Source organism: Elaeis guineensis, chromosome 9, assembly GCF_000442705.2.
Source record: "Elaeis guineensis isolate ETL-2024a chromosome 9, EG11, whole genome shotgun sequence".
NCBI lineage: Eukaryota > Viridiplantae > Streptophyta > Magnoliopsida > Arecales > Arecaceae > Elaeis > Elaeis guineensis.
This window is the reverse complement of record NC_026001.2, coordinates 79,249,413-79,268,651: the sequence shown is the minus strand read 5'-3', so window position 1 is coordinate 79,268,651 and position 19,239 is coordinate 79,249,413.

The following is a 19,239-nucleotide window of genomic DNA, read 5'->3' as shown; positions in this document are numbered from 1 at the left end:
AGGATACTGCGATATGATCTATAAACTGAAGATTTTGAAAAGAAATTTTTTGAATTATGTGAATTTGTTGGAATGTGTATGAGGTAGGTAGTATTTTATATTTACTAAATTTATTTGGCAATTTATAAAATAATAATTGATGAATTTTGAATTGTATTAATTCATGAATTGAATATGATGAAAGGTATCAAAAATATTTTATTTTCTTTTGAAATACTTATGATGAGGTATGATTATAATGAATGATATGATTGATTGATTCGATTATTATTTATTTATATTATTATCGAAATAAGATATAAAATTGGATGATGATATGAATTATCAACTTGACTATGTAAAGAACCCTGCCAATAGGGGCTAATACATTGGCAAGTAATTTATCTTTAGGGTCTATGTCGCCAGCAAAACCAGCGATAAACCACCAGTGAGACCAGCAGTTTCGAAGGACTTTGCTCACCAAAGGTGATATACGGTATTATGATCTAGCCACAGAAAAAATATGGTCATAGCTGAAGTTGATAAGAAGAACTTAAAAATTTGATGAAATTAAGATTATGAATATAAATTATCTTTATGATGAATTGAAATCCTATGTATGAATATTTGATACTACAATACATCAAGATCCAAAATTTTGAACTAACATATTTATCATGTTATTTTAGTAAACAAATATATATATATATATATAATATTATTATCTTTTTTATTTAGCTAAAGGTATACATTGCTTACCAGGCTATTAAGCTCATGACAAGTTTCTATTTTTTTTTTTACAGATTTAGAAAATTAGTTTGATGTGGGGTTTTATTATGGAAGTGCAATTAGAGATAGAGTTAGCCTACTGATTTGATTCAGGGTTTATCAGAGTTGATGCAAGACATTGTTTAAAGTTGACTTTGTTAAACATTTATTTTCTTTTTGTTGATGTTGAGTTTTTATTCTATTATTTGAATTAAGATTTGAATTTTAATCATTTAATTTTATTTCTCTATCTGCTTATGATATCATGATGAGATGTCTTACGTGCTTATAGGAAGAATTTTCTATGAGTATGCGGCGGTTGCTACGACCCCTGGCTCATGATCTTGAGTTAGAGGCCTGATAGTTGGATATTTATAAAGAAGTAAATAGTATAAATGATTGTGTTACTATTCATGTTGGTAATCACTCTAGTGATGCCACCTAGGACTCGATTGCTATGACTTCTAGGCAACTTCTTGATACCTTTTATGTTGATGCCTATGATTGTATTTATATTAGGATGATATGATTCATGCAATTCACCAAAAAATAGATAGCTATTTTATGGTGTAAAAAAATTCCCGAATGCTGCAGTGTTTAAATACACCACTCTAATAAAGTTCATTGGGCTCTAACTATAACACCCGACCTGTTGGGCCTTAAACCCAAAAGCCTAAAAAAAATAAAAAAATAAAAATTTGAAGAAGACTCCCCCAGGGAGTCTTCTTCCACTGCTGATGACTCCTAATCCGAGTCGGAAAAGCCTGTCGAGGAGGAATCAAACTCCTCCCCTCTGACTCTATTTAAGAGGGGGACCCTTCCTCCTTCCTCCCACTGAGAAGTCTCGAAGCGAAATGGCGAGGATCGTCGAAAATCGCTTACGGAAGCTGTCACCGTGCTCGCTGCAATTCCTCACCGGAGAGGTCATCGGAGTTCGAGGTAAGCCACAATCTCTCTTCCTCTCTTCCTCTCTTCTTTCCCTTCCTTCCATTACCGGTGTGCACGATCGTTGGTGATCGGAGTTGTCAGATTTTGCCTAGGAAGACAGTCCCGGTTCTATCCCTTTTTTTCTGGTTTTTCGGTACCGATAGTCACCACCGACCGCCAGCTTTGGATTCCTCTAGGCCGCTCCATCGACACCTCCTACCGTCGGCCACCACCGAGCTGGCTGCAACTCTGGACGGTCGGTCAAAAGGGGGGGACCATTTGGTCCCTTGTTTTGCCAAAGAAGACCACGGGAAGAAGGAAGAAAAAGAAAAGAAAAAGAAAAAGAAAAAGAAAAGAAAAAGAAAAAAAAGAAAAGAAAAAAAAGAAAAAAAGAGAGAGACTCTCTCTCTTCGATCTAAACCATAACTTTCTCTCTCTAAAATTAGATTTTATCTCTGTACTTTCTCTCTCTAAAATTTTCTCTCTATAAATATTTTTTCTCTCTAAGAAAGACCTATAGATCTCGTATCATGTCATCTTTTTCTTTTCTAGGGACCTATGACCCCGAATCGATTCAGTGCCCAGGTGGTCTATCGGACTGGTTCTCCAATCAACCATTTTCTATTATTTTAAAAATTTTATTGAATTTATAGAATGAAAAATTTATCCCGATTTAATATTTGAAATATGATTATCTGATTTATCTAAGGAAGACTAAAGATCTAGGGCAATCGAGATAAGTGGATCTTACGCTCTTTATTTATTTTTAAATCTCTATGATTTTCATGAATATGATCTTTTATTGATGAAATCATATTTTTCATAAAATAAGGATCAGCATATGTGATATGAAAAAATATATTTTATTATGAGTATTGATTTCATGAATATGTCTTATGAAAATAGCATGGTTATGAAGATAAATTTTATCATTTTGCCACCTATATATATGTATGTTTTAAGAAAAAGATATAATGATTTCAAAAGATCTCAGATAGCTATGAATGAATTCCTTCGAGAAAGTTGACATTCGAAGCTAGCATCCATAAGGACATAGGTCCTACCAGCAGATATAAAGTTGGTATATGAAACATGAATTTGTCGATTAAGAATACTAGCCCTGTCATGGGTATAAAGTGACCATAGCATGAATATCTGTGAGCAAGATTTGAATACATGACATGGACACATGACAAGAATGATTTTTAAAATATGTTTATGAAATGTTCATGATTTATGCATGCATGATTGGTTTATAACTTATTTTATTATATATTCTATGAAATATTTTATTTTATATTATCTATTATTTTTTAAATATTGCATTATCATGAAAAATTTATGCTGGATCTGATAAGAAAGTGTAGGTTCTACTTATTGAGCTATGTAGCTCATATTCTTTTTATTTTCTTTTTGTTTGTATAGAGGAATAATATTAGGACCGACAAAGAGAATTCAGATTTGGAGATCTGCGATGCAAGCTTGAAAATTTTGTAGATGAAGTTTAGATATATAATGATCATGAACTTATAGTAAATAATTATAAATTTTGAGATATAGATTTATATTTGATTTTGAATTTAGATGCTCTAAATCAATAATGGTTTAATTATCTGATGAATAAAGGAATTGAATCTTTTTATTTGATGGATTTTAGATGATTATAATAGATTGGTTTCGTATTATTGTGGGCTCCATTCCTCGATAGCATGGCCGTGTTATGTCCCGAATTTGGAGCGTGATATTTTATGGTATCAGAGCAATAGGTTTGATCATATGTAGACTTAAAAGTCTAGAAATGGGTAGATAGATCTTGTTTAGCTAGATCATATTTAATTGAATAAGAATAGATAAATTTCCTTTTAAAGTTCCTGTTGCTCATTTAAGGAATTTAATTAATGCTAGTATTTTTAAGTGATAATGAGCAATAGAGAGAATGAAGTTTTCATGAATCCTACCAGTAGAAAGAGAGGAGTAAGAAGAACTACGAGGAGAGATGCCAACTAGTCTACTAAGCATGCTCCTAATGCGCCAGCCACTCAGGTAGATATTGTTGGAGTATGCCAAATGGTGGCTCAGCTTATTCAGTAACAACAACAGATACAAGCTGCTCCTCAACCTGCACCATCTTTAGAGTTATATTATGAGAGGTTTAGAAGGCTTAATCTACCACTATTTGAGAGTGGACCTGATCCTATAGCTGCAGAGATATGGATTCGAGAGATGGAGAAGATGTTTGATGTCCTACAGTACCCTGAGAATATGAAGGTCAGATTAGTTGTGCCTATGTTAAAAGAGAATGCTGAGTTTTGGTGGACCGTAATAAAAGCTGCCTATGGGAATAATAATGACCAACTGACTTGGAAGGAGTTCAAAGAGATATTTTTATAATCAGTATTTTCCTGGGACAATGAGATTGGTAAAAGAAAATGAGTTTCTAGCCTTAAAGCAAAAGGATGACATGACAGTATTAGAATATGCTAACAAATTTAACAAGCTAGGTCGCTTCTGCCCACAGCTTATGGAGTCCGAAAGAAGCAAAGCTAATAGATTTGAGCAAGGATTAAGATATGAAATTCGATCTTGATTGTCTTCTCATATTTTTAATGATTATAAAGATGTGTTAGAACGAGCTTTGAAAGTGGAATCAGAGATAAAAAGATCAGAACAGGAGAGGAGTAACAAAAAGAGATCGAGACTAACAGAAAATTTAAATGATCAACAAAAAAATTCTATTAATATTACAGAGACTAATAAAGAAGCTATGATCTGTGAATATTATGATAAAAATCATTATAGACTTTGTCTCAAAAAGCTGGGAGCATGTTATTTATGCGGCAGAATAGGACATATGGTGCGAGATTGTCCTATTAAGAAAAAGGATAGTACAAAGATTTCTAAGCTAGTAGATTAGAAACAATAAGAAAATGCATGGATGTTCGCTTTGACCCAACAAGGTGTCAGTACAAGCAATCAAGTAGTTTCAGGTACCATTCTAGTTACTCCATAGATGCTCATATACTATTTGATTATAAATTTTTTCATTCCTTTACATCTTTTGAAAAAAAAATTAAAATTAAATTATTTCATTTTAGATGGAAAAAAAGTCAGGATTGATAGAACCTGATTTAAGAGTATAGTAAAGATAGTATAAAGATTAAGATCCTTATTGGTAAAAGAGTGAGGATATATCAAATTTTGAGGATGAAATTTATTTTTAAGGAGAAAGAATGTAACACCCGATCTGTTGGACCTTAAACCCAAAAGCCCAAAAAAAATAAAAAAATAAAAAAAATAAAAATTTGAAGAAGACTCCCACAGGGAGTCTTCTTCCACCGTCGATGACTCCTAATCGGAGTCAGAAAAGCTCGCCAGGGAGGAGACAAACTCCTCCCCTCTGACTTTATTTAAGGGGGGGACCCTTTCCCCTTCCTCCCACCGAAAAGCCTTGAAGTGAAACGATGAGGATCGTCAAAAATTGCTTGCGGAAGTCGTTATTGTGCTCGCCATAATTTCTCACCGGAGAGATCATCAGAGTTCGAGGTAAGACGCAATCTCTCTTCCTCTCTTCTCTCTCTTCCTTCTCTTACCGATGTGCACGATCGTCGGCGATCGGAGTCGTCGAATTTTGCCTAGGAAGATAGCCCCTGTTCCATCCCTTTTTTCTTGGTTTTCCGGCACCGGTGGTCATCACCAACCGTCGGCTTTGGGTTCCTCTGGGCCGCTCCATCGACACCTCTTGCCATCAGCCACCGCCGTACCGGCTGCAGCCCTGGACGGTCGGTCAAAAGGGGGAGACCGTTCGGTCCCCTGTTTTGCCAAAGAAGACCATAGGAAGAAGGAAGAAAAAGAAAAGAAAAAGAAAAAGAAAAAGAAAAGAAAAAGAAAAAGAAAAAGGAAAAGGAAAAAAAAAAAAAGAAAAAAAAGAGAGAGACTCTCTCTCTTCGATCTAAACCATTGCTTCTCTCTCTAAAATTAGACTTTATCTCTGTACTTTCTCTCTCTAAAATTTTTTTCTCTAAATATTTTCTCTCTCCTCCTTTCTCTCTCTAAGAAAGACCTATAGATCTCGTATCATGTCATCTTTTTCTTTTTTAGGGATCCTGTTGGTGCAGAAATCCGCCTGCGCCGAAGAAGCTGGAGTTGAGGAAGCCGCGGTCGCCGCCGGGACCTGCAAGGGAAGTCTAAACCGGAGGTGGGGTTGCTCCGACAAGACCCTCCGACGCTCAAGTCAGTTCTTTGCCTCAACAAGAATGGAGTGCTCGAACGGAGAATTTAGCAGAGTTTCGAGATAAGGCAAAAGAGCTTAAAAAATAACGTATCTGAGTCCCCCCTTTTATAGGCGGGGGAGGCAACGGACTGATGGCGACGTATGTAACTGCCTGGTAGTGGGCCGCCCATGGTCAGGAGAATTGATTGCGAAAGATAATGGAGCAGACACGTGGGTATCACCTCGACTTGCCACGTGGAATCCGTTATGAGGAGTGGGGCAGCGTCCGTCGTCAGGAGAATCGCATGGTATCCGTCGCAGGAGGTGGAGCAGGTTCGTGGCCGTTACTGTGGCCTGCCAGGGGGATAATGGAGCTGTGCGGAGTCCGCCACAGGAAGTGGAGCAGGGCGGCTATGGCTGCTGCGGCTTGTCAGGGAATGATGATACTGCGTGGAGTCCGCCACAGGGGGTGGAGCAGGGTCGCGGCCGTTTTGAGGGCCTGTCAGGGGGCGTGGATCTGTCGATTGAAGCTCGGCAATGGTCGGAGCCGTCGTGAGCGGAGCCCGGCTCCCGTAGGAGTTCGGGCGGAGCTGTTCTGATGTCGGCGGTGGAGTCCGGCTCCCGTAGGAGTCCGGGCGGAGCTGTGCTGATGGCGGTGGAGCCCGGCTCCCGTAGGAGTTCGGGCGGAGCTGTGCTGATGTCGTCGGTGGAGCCCGGCTCCCGTAGGAGTCCGGGCGGAGCTGCGCTGCAAACAAAGTCAAGGGTGAAGTCCGGCTCTGATAGGAGTCCGGATTGAGCTTACCAGCGATTAATATTGAGAGCGGAGCCCGGCTCCCGTAGGAGTCTGGGCGGAGCAGCGCTTGCTGACGGCGGTGGAGCCCGGCTCCCGTAGGAGTCCGGGCGGAGCTGCACTTGCTGATGGCGGTGGAGCCCGGCTCCCGTAGGAGTCCGGGCGGAGCTGTGCTGATGTCGGCGGCGGAGTCCGGCTCCCGTAGGAGTCCGGGCGGAGCTGCGCTGCAAACAAAGTCAAGGGTGAAGTCCGGCTCTAATAGGAGTCCGGATTGAGCTTACCAGCGATTAATATTGAGAGCGGAGCCCGGCTCCCGTAGGAGTCTGGGCGGAGCAGCGCTTGCTGACGGCGGTGGAGCCCGGCTCCCGTAGGAGTCCGGGCGGAGCTGCACTTGCTGATGGCGGTGGAGCCCGGCTCCCGTAGGAGTCCGGGCGGAGCTGTGCTGATGTCGGCGGTGGAGTCCGGCTCCCGTAGGAGTCCGGATTGAGCTTACCAGCGATTAATATTGAGAGCGGAGCCCGGCTCCCGTAGGAGTCCGGGCGGAGCAGCCCGGGCGGAGCAGCGCTTGCTGACGGCGGTGGAGCCCGGCTCCCGTAGGAGTCCGGGCGGAGCTGCATTTGCTGATGGCGGTGGAGCCCAGCTCCCGTAGGAGTCCCGACGGAGCTGCACTTGCTGATGGCGGTTCCGCCGTGGGTTCCGGCTGTGGGTATTTTATACCCAACACCAGTCCCCCTACATCCGAGTTTTGAATTTCAAACGAAGGAAGTACACAGAAGTACAGCCGGAACCGTCCCTTCGAATCCCGCGCCCTGCCGCTCCCAGATATTTTGGCATTAAATGAGCGCGTGCCGGAGTCTTTTCGAATTGAGGCGGTACGAGGAGACGCTTCGAAGACCCCGCAGGTACGCTGGCCTAGGTACGGCATAATTATGGCCCTGCCAACCGCCAGCCGCCTTCAGCCGTCTGCCACGGGGAGTGGGACACGTGTCGGATGCGGACTGGCCTGGGGGGATTCGAGATCATTATGGCGCCGGATCTCAGGGTCTATTTAAACCCGTCCTCCCCTCTTCAGGCGCCCCACTCCGCTTCTGATTTCTTGCTGGCGTCTGTCATCTCCCCGAGAGTCTGCTCTAGCGAACGCCCTCTTGAGCCGTAGGCGCCTTCCGCTTCTCGCTCCCCAGGCCCTCAGAGCAAGATAGGTTAGTGCCCACCTTCTTCTTCTTACCGCTTAGGGTTTTCTCCTCCTTACACTTCTTTTGTGTCCTCTCCTGAGTTGACTTCCAGTGTCCCCCTCCTTTCTCGGCTTGCTTTTCTAGGGCTCTTTAGGTTCTCTCCCAAAGAAAAATGTCTTCCGATTCTTCTGCCCCCGTAAGTTCTGGGAGTTCTTCGGCTTCGAACCCCCAGGCCCCTGTCTCTGCGGACGAACCCGCGCTTGGGGCAGGGTCTCGCCCGATCTTCGCACCGGGCGCCATTCCTTGTTCGTCGACTCCGGACGAACTTCTCCTGATAAGGGCTCGGTACGGGGTCCCTTCAGAGTACGACCTGGAGCTTCCTGGCCCCTCTGATAGGGCCAGCACTCCCCCTCCCGGCCGCTTTTGCCTGTACCAGGAGGCCTTTCGTGCCGGGCTTCGGCTTCCGCTCCCAAACTTCGTCGTCGCCTTCTTTCGCTTTTTAGATATTTCACTTGCTTCTGTTGCCCCGAATTCTTTTAGATTTTTGATAGGGTTTCTCTCTCTCTGCCATATAGCCGAGGTCCAGCCATCCCTCTCTTTATTCAGACATTTCTACACCTTCAAACGCCATCCTTCAGCGAAGGACTGGTGGTACTTCTCCCTCCAGTTTGGCAAGAAGGGGTTGCTGAAGGGCGCCCCTTCTTCGATTCACAACTGGAAGGGAAAATTCCTCTTTGTCTACTGCCCGACCTTAGAACTAGGTCTGCCCCATTGGGGGGCCCTGAGGGATTCCGTCCGCCGGGCTCCCAGCCTGGGAGAGGACGACCTCCAGGCCGCCCAGAAGCTTCTGAGTTACCCCGCTCCTTCCCTTCCTAACCTTCTGAGGGAGCAGCTTCTTTTCAACATCGGCCTGAGCCCCCAGGATCCAGCAAGTATACATCTTTCCTTTTCTTATCTTCTTCTTCCCTCTCTTCCTTTCTCTCTCCTTTTTCCTCTTTTCTCTTTCTCTTCTTTTTTTTTTTTTTTTTTTTTTTGGGCTGATTGGTGCTGCTTCTTTTTCTTCTTCTTCTCTCCCCCCCTCCTTTTTCTTTAGCAATGGACGCCGAAGCCACGCGGATGCTCGCCAAGTCCATGAGAGCCCAGAAGAGGAAGGGCGCGATGACCTCCGGCTCAGCGAAGAGGGCCAAGGTGGGAGAGACGAGCTTGGTCGCGCCCGTCCAGGCGACCCCGGCCATCGACATTCCTTCGGATGCCGAACCAGCGGCCCCCCGGGCTCTCCCAGGGAGCCCGCCGACCGAGGTCCCCATTCCGGAGGTCCGCCCCGCGGAGGCGCCCACCGTGGGGAGGAGAAGGAAATCGGTGGCCCGCAGGGCGAGCGGCCACCGAACTGCCGCAGACGAGTCCGTCTGCTCTGAGGAGGGATCGGAGAACCCCTTCAACGACAAGGCTCTGATCAGGCGGCTGCTCGACGGTTGCATTCTGCCCGATGTCGTGGAGAGGATCGACCATGCCGATCCCGAGCAGCGGGCCTGGGATACTCTGGGATCCTTTCTTGAGGTAAGCGGATGTTTATTTGCATGGTTGTTCGGTCTTTGTTGTAATTCTCTATCTGTCCTTGCAGATCGGGCACCAGCTCTTCGCCTACGTCGAGGCGTCGGGCCGCGCGAGAAGGGACCTTCTCCGAGCGGAGGAGCACTGCCGGGACGAGGCTGCCCATCTTCAAGCGAAGACGGCCGAGGTGGCCGCCCTCCGGGAGGCCCTGGAGAGAGAGAGACAGGACCGGGAAGAGGAAAGACAAGCCCGGGAGGAGGAGAGACAAGCCCGGGAGGCGGAGAGACGGAGCCTGGAGGAGTCGGTGAGGAAGGCGGAGGCCGAGGTCGCCCATCTGGCCGAGCAAACTCCGGTTCTGGTCTCGGAGGCCAGGACCCTTGCGGTGGAGGAGTTCAAGGCCTCCGCGGAGATGAGGGAGCTGAACGTCCAGTTCGGCCTGGAGGCATTTACCAAAGGGTTTGAGCTTTGCCGGGAGAAGGTGGCCAGCAGATATCCCGATCTTGGCCTCGAATTTTTGGAGGAGTCCGACGACGAGGCCGGCCCTTCACCCGCCGCCACAGCAGTCGCACCCCCCGCGCCGAACTCTCCACCCCCCGCTCCCGAGGTCTGAGACCTCCGACCTTGTATCTTTCTTTTGTTATCATGCTTCCTTTTCATTTGTCTTCAAGATCAATTAATAAAGCCGAATTTCTTTTTGTGGATGATTTTTTCCTCCCTCTGCTCCTTCTTTCCGGCCTTTCTTCTTGCAACGAATCGGTCTTTGACGCTTGCCTCTTCCAATGGCAGTGTCTCGCTGAAGCACTCCCCTTGCCCCTGGGGGTCCCGCTGAAGTCCACTATCCGACGGTTGAAAAAGGAGGTCCTCCACTTGACGAGGAAGCTGAAGAAGTCGGAAGGCGAGCTCCGTCAGGCGAAAAAATGCTACTCCGAGGCCGCTGCTGAGGCCGCCCACTTCAGGAGTATCCAAGTGAAGGCGATCATGGACTACAGTCGGAGGAAGGCGAGCTTCACAAAAGAGCTTGAGGAATGTAAGAAGAGCGCCAGTGACCGAACTTGGGCTCAAGAAGCCAGGATCAGCGCCCTTAAGATGGAGCTTTCAGCTGCGCAGAGGAGGATTGGCCAGCTGGAAGGAAACTCATCCCGGACCCTAGTGCGGGCTGACGATGCCCAAAAATGGTCGCAGAGGGTCTCCGACCTCCAGAAGCAGCTTCAAGACGCCGAAATGAGCCACGACGTGCAGCGGGCTAGCTGGCGCCGATAGGTAGAGGAGCACAAGGGGAGATTCCGTCGAGCGGCGGACGAGGTAGTCCGTCTTCAGAAGCAGCTGGTTACCAGGGCGCAGCTTACGAACGCCCAAGACACCGAAGAGCTTCGAGCCTTGAGAGGCACCGTCGAGGGGATCTCTGTCTCACTTGGGGAGAAGACGGTCGAGCTTCAACAAGTAAAAATTCAACTGGGACTTGAACGGAGGGCCGTCGCGGACGCAGAGGCGGAGTCCGAAGTTTTGTGGAAGTGGCATCGGGAAGCGGAGGCTGAGAGTCGGCGACTTCGTCAGGCGCTCCAGGATATGCTGCAAAAGAAGGAAGAACTAGAGAAAATGGTGGAGACCCTGAGGCAGTCCTGATCGGGGGATGGAGGTGATCACCCTATGTTAGAGGGAGCAGGACCTCCTTAGAGTTCTTTAGTAGTCACCCCCTTTTTGTAACTGCCCCCCCCCCCTTTTCTTTTCTTGTCGTTTTGTCCCTCTTTTTCTGGCCGTCCTGGCCCTGTAGCACATATATCGGAAATGAGAAAAAGGCATTTTGTGTTACCTTGTCCGCGCGTAGCACTAATATTGTCGTTCGTTGACCCTTTCTCGTTGTTTGGCCTGTTTGGCTTAGAGGTCGCCGTGGGAAAGGGCTCTTCCCTTCCATCCGATCTCATCATGTGGCCGAGCCTCGCCACCGTTTTTAACCCTTGCTGGCGAAGTGGCGGATGGAGCCCGGCTTTCTTAGGAGCCCGGGCGAAGTCTTTCTTGGGGGCGGAACCCGGCTCCCGTAGGAGTCCGGGTGAAGCTTTACCTGGCGGCGGAACCCGGCTCCCGTAGGAGTCCGGGTGAAGCTTTACCTTGGCGGCGGAACCCGGCTCCCGTAGGAGTCCGGGTGAAGCTTTACCTGGCGGCGGAACCCGGCTCCCGTAGGAGTCCGGGTGAAGCCTACCTTTGCGGCGGAACCCGGCTCCCGTAGGAGTCCGGGTCTTCCATTTTGCTTGAGCCGGTGGCGAGGTTCTCGTCATCAGCCTGGCTTGTGGGGGCGCGTTAGGGCGCTGTAAGGCCTCTCCCCCCTCCGGTCTAAAAGAACTGGGCCTTCAACTTTGCTCATGTCAGGACGAGGTTCTCCTCCTGTTCCTGACATGGCCATGGGGGCACATTAGGGCGTTGCAAGGCCTCTTCCCCCATCCGGTCTAAAAGAACCGGGCCTTCGACTTTGCTCAAGTTAGGGCGAGGTTTTCCTCCTGTCCCTAACAGGGCTGTGGGGGCACATTAGGGCGTTGTAAGGCCTCTCCCCCCATCCGGTCTAAAAGAATCGGGCCTTTGACTTTGCTCAAATTAGGGCGAGGTTTTCCTCCTGTCCCTAACAGGGCTGTGGGGGCACATTAGGGCGTTGTAAGGCCTCTCCCCCCATCCGGTCTAAAAGAACCGGGCCTTTGACTTTGCTCATGTCAGGACGAGGTTCTCCTCCTGTTCCTGACACGGCCGTTGTTTTTGGAGAGGTCATATCCAGTCATAATATATCCGCGTTAAGCAGGAGGAGTGCGTTAGCTAGAAAGAAAAGTAGATTCAAAACGAAACAGTAGGCAATACATTTACAGTTCTCCCGCTCCTCCTCGAGGCCCTCCGGCGATGGAGTCGATGGTCCCGATAGGAGGCCGATCCTCGGGCTGCTCCTCCCTCTTCTGCGGTTCGGGCGGTGGGAGGGCTCTTGGCCTGTCTCCTCTAGCCTCAGGCCTGCGGCGGATGAATCTGTCGAGCCGACCTCGCCGGATGAGCTCCTCGATCTCGTCCTGGAGCTGGATGCACTCTTCGGTGTCGTGGCCGTGGTCGCGGTGGTAGAGGCAGAACTTGTTGGGGTTGCGCTTCCCGAGGTGCGTGCGCATCCTCTCCGGCCTAGGGATCAGCTCCCTGACCTCCATCAGTACCTGGGCCTTCGAGGCATTGAGGGGGGCGTAGCTGCGGAACTTCCCTGGCGGGGAACCCCGTCGAAACCTGTTGTCCGGGCTTCTCTGCCTGCGTGCCCGGGGTGGAGTATGGGCGCGCTTGTGCCCAGGAGGGGATCGGGAGCGAGGCCGGACTTCCCTTGGCCTCTTCTCAACTGCGGGCCTGCCAGAATCTCCCACCTGGCGCTCCCTTGCAGTCTCTTCATCCTTCATTTTGAAGGCCTCTTCCGCTCGGGCGTATCCTTCAGCCCGAGCCAGCAGATCAGCGAAATCCTTGGGGTACTTCTTCTCCAGGGAGTACAAGAGATCATTCTTCTGAAGGCCACCTTTCAGGGCGGCCATGGCCACTGACTGGTCCAAGTTCCGGACCTCCAGCGCCGCGATGTTGAAGCGGTTGATGTAGGCCCGTATGGACTCCCCTTCCCTCTGCTTGATGTTGATGAGGGACTCCGAACCTTTCCGGGGACGTCGGCTGCTGACAAAATGGGCCACGAATTGGTGGCTCATTTGGTCGAAGGAGAAGATGGTACCCGGCTTCAGTGCCGAGTACCAGTTTCTTGCTGCTCCCTTCAAAGTAGGCGGGAAAGCCCGGCACAAGATGGCGTCGGGGGCACCATGAAGCAGCATCATCGTTCGGAAGGCCTCCAGGTGGTCCACCGGGTCCGACGTCCCGTCGTAGCTTTCGAACTGGGAGAGCTTGAAATTCGGCGGGATCGGTTCCTGCATAATCATTTGGGAGAAGGGAGGGTCAGTGCAGATATCCTCACCGTAAGCGGGAGGCGCATGGCAGAGTTCTTCGATCCGCCGGTTCATCTCCTGGAGCCTCCGGTCCAGGAAATCCTCTCGACTTCGAGTCTCGAGGGTCTTTTGGCAGAACAGGGGCAGGGATCTCCCAGGGGTGGAGTCGTGGTCCGATTGAGGGCTCTCCACCCTTGGATTCGCCTTCTCGGGAAGGACGGGGCGGCTAGCCCAGGTGGCCCGCCCCACCGCCGGGTTCTGGCATTCCGGAGATGCCCCTCCCGGATGCGCTGACGCCTGCGGCGGCTGCTGCTGCATCGCTTGCACGGCCTCGACGAGGCCCTTGACCTGCTGCGCCAGCAAGTCAAACTGCTCCGCGCCGACCGCCGTCGTCGGAGGGGGAGGAGGAGCTGGCTGAGAAACGGGAGGGGAGGCCGGAGCCTGAGATCTGGCCGCGGAGGCCGTGGACCGCCGGGTGGACGCCCTGCGCGGAGGCATCGGGTGTCGATCTCGCGGGGGAGGATTAGGGGTAGATGACGGAGAGATGGCCGGAGGTGGCTCCGTTGAGCGCTCCTTCAAGAACAAGGGTGCTGCGAAGGTTCAAGCCCTTCCTCTAGCGCCAATCCTGTTGGTGCAGAAATCCGCCTGCGCCGGAGAAGCTGGAGTTGAGGAAGCCGCGGTCGCCGCCGGGACCTGCAAGGGAAGTCTAAACCGGAGGTGGGGTTGCTCCGGCAAGACCCTCCGACGCTCAAGTCAGTTCTCTGCCTCAACAAGAATGGAGTGCTCGAACGGAGAATTTAGCAGAGTTTCGAGATAAGGCAAAAGAGCTTAAAAAATAACGTATCTGAGTCCCCCCTTTTATAGGCGGGGGAGGCAACGGACTGATGGCGACGTATGTAACTGCCTGGTAGTGGGCCGCCCATGGTCAGGGGAATTGATTGCGAAAGATAATGGAGCAGACACGTGGGTATCACCTCGACTTGCCACGTGGAATCCGTTATGAGGAGTGGGGCAGCGTCCGTCGTCAGGAGAATCGCATGGTATCCATCGCAGGAGGTGGAGCAGGTTCGTGGCCGTTACTGTGGCCTGCCAGGGGATAATGGAGCTGTGCGGAGTCCGCCACAGGAAGTGGAGCAGGGCGGCTATGGCTGCTGCGGCTTGTCAGGGAATGATGATACTGCGTGGAGTCCGCCACAGGGGGTGGAGCAGGGTCGCGGCCGTTTTGAGGGCCTGTCAGGGGGCGTGGATCTGTCGATTGAAGCTCGGCAATGGTCGGAGCCGTCGTGAGCGGAGCCCGGCTCCCGTAGGAGTCCGGGCGGAGCTGTTCTGATGTCGGCAGTGGAGTCCGGCTCCCGTAGGAGTCCGGGCGGAGCTGTGCTAATGGCGGTGGAGCCCGACTCCCGTAGGAGTCCGGGCGGAGCTGTGCTGATGTCGTCGGTGGAGCCCGGCTCCCGTCGGAGTCCGGGCGGAGCTGCGCTGCAAACAAAGTCAAGGGTGAAGTCCGGCTCTGATAGGAGTCCGGATTGAGCTTACCAGCGATTAATATTGAGAGCGAAGCCCGGCTCCCGTAGGAGTCTGGGCGGAGCAGCGCTTGCTGACGGTGGTGGAGCCCGGCTCCCGTAGGAGTCCGGGCGGAGCTGCACTTGCTGATGGCGGTGGAGCCCGGCTCCCGTAGGAGTCCGAGCGGAGCTGTGCTGATGTCGGCGGCGGAGTCCGGCTCCCGTAGGAGTCCGGGCGGAGCTGCGCTGCAAACAAAGTCAAGGGTGAAGTCCGGCTCTGATAGGAGTCCGGATTGAGCTTACCAGCGATTAATATTGAGAGCGGAGCCCAGCTCCCGTAGGAGTCTGGGCGGAGCAGCGCTTGCTGACGGCGGTGGAGCCCGGCTCCCGTAGGAGTCCGGGCGGAGCTGCACTTGCTGATGGCGGTGGAGCCCGGCTCCCGTAGGAGTCCGGGCGGAGCTGTGCTGATGTCGGCGGTGGAGTCCGGCTCCCGTAGGAGTCCGGATTGAGCTTACCAGCGATTAATATTGAGAGCGGAGCCCGGCTCCCGTAGGAGTCCGGGCGGAGCAGCGCTTGCTGACGGCGGTGGAGCCCGGCTCCCGTAGGAGTCCGAGCGGAGCTGCACTTGCTGATGGCGGTGGAGCCCGGCTCCCGTAGGAGTCCGGGCGGAGCTGCACTTGCTGATGGCGGTTCCGCCGTGGGTTCCGGCTGTGGGTATTTTATACCCAACAGGATCTATGATCCCGAATCGATTCAATGCCTAGGTGGTCTATCGGACTGGTCACCCAATCAACTACTTTTTATTATTTTTAAATTTTATTGAATTTATGGAATGAAAAATTTATCCTGATTTAATATTTGAAATAGGATTATCTAATTTATCTAAGGAAGACTAAAGATCTAGGACGATCGAGGTAAGTGGATCTTACGCTTCTTATTTATTTGTAAATCTCTATGGTTTTCATGCATATAATTTTTTATTGATGAAATCATATTTTTCATAAAATAAAGATTAGCATATGTGATATGAAAAAGCATGTTTTATTATGAGTATTGATTTCATGAATATGTCTTATGAAAATAGCATGATTATGAAGTATGAATTTTATGGTTTTGCCACCTATATATATTTATGTTTTAAGAAAAAGATATAATGATTTTAAAGGCTCTTAGATAGCTATGAACGAATTTCGTTGGGAAAGTCGACATCTGGAGCTAGCATCCATAAGAATACAGGCCCTGCCAGCGGGTATAAAGTTGACATATGAAATATGAATTTGTCGATTAAAAATACTGACCCTATCACGGGTATTAAGTGATCAAAGCACGAATATCTATGAGCAAGATTTGAAAATATGATATAGACATGTGACAAGAATAATTTTTAAAATATGTTTATGAAATGTTCATGATTTATGCATGCATGATTGGTTTATGACTTGTTTTATTACATATTCTATGAAATACTTTATTTTATATTATCTATTATTTTCTAAATATTGCATTATCATGAAAAACTTATGCTGGATCCGATAAGGAAGTGTAGGTTCTACTTACTGGGCTATGTAGCTCATGTTCTTTTTGTTTGTACAGAGGAATAAGGTTAGGACCGACAAAAGAAATTCAGATTTGGAGATCTGCGATGTAAGCTTGGAAATTTTATAGATGAAGTTTAGACATATGATGATCACAAACTTATAGTAAATAATTATAGATTTTGAGATATGGATTTGTATTTAATTTTGAATTTAGATGCTCTGAATCAATATTGATTTAATTATCTGATGAATAAAGGAATTAAATCTTTTTATTTGATGGATTTTAGATGATTATAATGGATTGGCTTTGTGTTATCGTGGGCTCCATCTCTCGATAGCATGACCGTGTTATGTCCCGAATTCAGGATATGATACTAACCTAGCATCTCCACCTCTCGCAGTGGCCTCTAATGGCTATAGAGAAGAAGAAGGCTCCCAATAATAGTGGATGCCATGATAGTAGATAATGGTGGTTAGTCTTAGTGGTAAAAATTGTAGCAACCATTGTGGTGGTAGTAAAATATTGATAGGGAGATAGTAACAGTGACCATAGTGATGGTGATAGATGGTACTAGTAGTCTTGGTGCTTGTAGTGGTGGATGATTGCAACTTGCTTCAACAAAGGGACAAGATGGAGATAAGATGATGACAATGTGGCTAGAAAATATTTGTAGAAATTATTTTATCATCCACAAAATATGGAATATTTCACATCATGAGGTTATTGTGATGCAACAGGTTTGATTAGAAGAAGGCTCTCTAACCATCATCATTTGGATTAACAACTCCCATGTTAACAGGAACAAGGACATCCCTGTGCTGAAGCATATCATGTGCTGGAAGACCAGGACTTTTTTGGCAACTCATATCTACCGTAAAGGGAATCAAGCGGCGGACTGGTTGGCGGAGAAGGCTTTAGAACGGGACTTCATTTTAAGAATGGGAGAACAGATCCAGCCTTCTCTTGTCCAGATTTTGAATGCCGATGGGTTTGGCGTAGCTTACTTCAGACTTCGATTTCAGATTTATCCCCTCTCTAGTACCAAAAAAAACAATCAAGATGATGAATTTGGGCCAATTTAGGAGGAAAACTTGGGCCTGGATTTGTGTTTGTCCAACTCCAAATTTCAGATAGTATAAACCTCTCCACTTTGACTTCTGGATCATACTCAGTCTGGTCAGGGATCAGTTTGTATCTTTGGCACAAAAACCAAAAATGATGATCTAATTTTGTAGCATCAATGATTGGATCGTGCTTTGTGCGGCTTTGAAAATACTGCAAACGTCTTCCTTTCATCTGCAACACAGATCACAAAGCTGATGTTGGCTCTGAAAGCATGATCTAATGGTTGCCGTCACGAAAGAAGACCAATCATTTTTTTTGCATGAAAGATAAAGCCCAAACCCATCTGCTTGGGGCTGGGCTCTAGCCTGAGTGGAATGGTCTGGGTATAGGATAGAGGATGGGGAATAACCTCTTCCACTTAAAAACAAAGAAAGAAAGAAATGAAAAACTAATGTTTGGGATTAATTGTTGGTTGAATTAACTATAATGTGCTCTTGACATTAGACTGGTTCGTTGATTGAGATGTTTCTGCAGGCATGTGTTCACAGTCTGTCATTAATTAGTTGATCCTGACCCATGAACTAGACATATAATTTAGTGCATTGAAATATTAGCCTAATACTGTTAGTCTGACCATCTTGCTAAGCTAGAATAGTATAATATTCAAGGTTGTTTTGGGCTATTAATCCAGGGTCCAGCCAACCCAATGTTGAGCACAAGAGACCCTTTATTTTAATATATATGCACACATGGGAAGCACAGACACATAATTGAATTTGACCATAAATTTTCTGATTTGAACCCAAAACCAGTTGTACTTAGCCCAATTTTTTGATAGGCTCAGATGTTTTTACCAAGTAAGAAGTGTCTTTGTTTTGCCATCTTTACTTTCTTGGTTCCATGGCCCTGGTTGGTTAAGGCTGTTGCCAGGTATAATAATTAAGACATATATTTGCTGGTTTTTTAGACCTATGGTTCCTTGGTATTGGTTTTCTTAAAACAGGTCCATATACCTTATCAATCAAAAAAAAAAAAAAAAAAGAAAAAAGAAAAAAAAGAGAGGTTCATATACACCATCATTTTAGTGGATGTTATGCTGCACACAAGAAACTCTTTGATTATCATATCAAGAAAACTTCGATGGATGTCTGGTAGAATAATGGAACATTCGACCATCTCCCAGGTTCCGAAACCTGGGATGTCACAAGCATCTTTCCCATGGTTTAGCTCTTTTCCTCCCCTTTATTCAGATGAAGTGTAGTTACCAAAAGTGAATGCATTTATCAGCTTGTGGATTTCTTAGAACATACTAATTCTGCAATCATAATCATCCATCTTACTCCACATGTGCATAATTATGCTCTGTCCTAGTCGATCGAATCAAAAGGCTTTTCTGCCATACATTACTTTCTCAACATCCTTTTTTATTTTTTTCAAACATAAAAAATTCTCAGATTGTACCATGTAACATTTATTTGCATGTTTTTTTTTTTAAACGATATGATCCTTGATATTGTTTGTCATATTATCTCTCAATGATTTATGCAGTTTCTAAATTCAATCTAAATCACCTTCTTTACGTAGTGATTGACAACAACTCTTATGAATATCTGCTTAAACTAGCTTTAAGCAGTTTGTTTCATGTACCTCGGCACTTTGTGCGTATCAAACTTGGGGGCTGAAGATCTACCATCCAGTTTCAGCTTAGCGAGCATCTGTCATTTGTGGCTGTCGAATGCTTTTAGAATGGATGTAATCAATAACAACTCTGGTTTAATCATAATCAATATCTCACCACAGCTTCGAA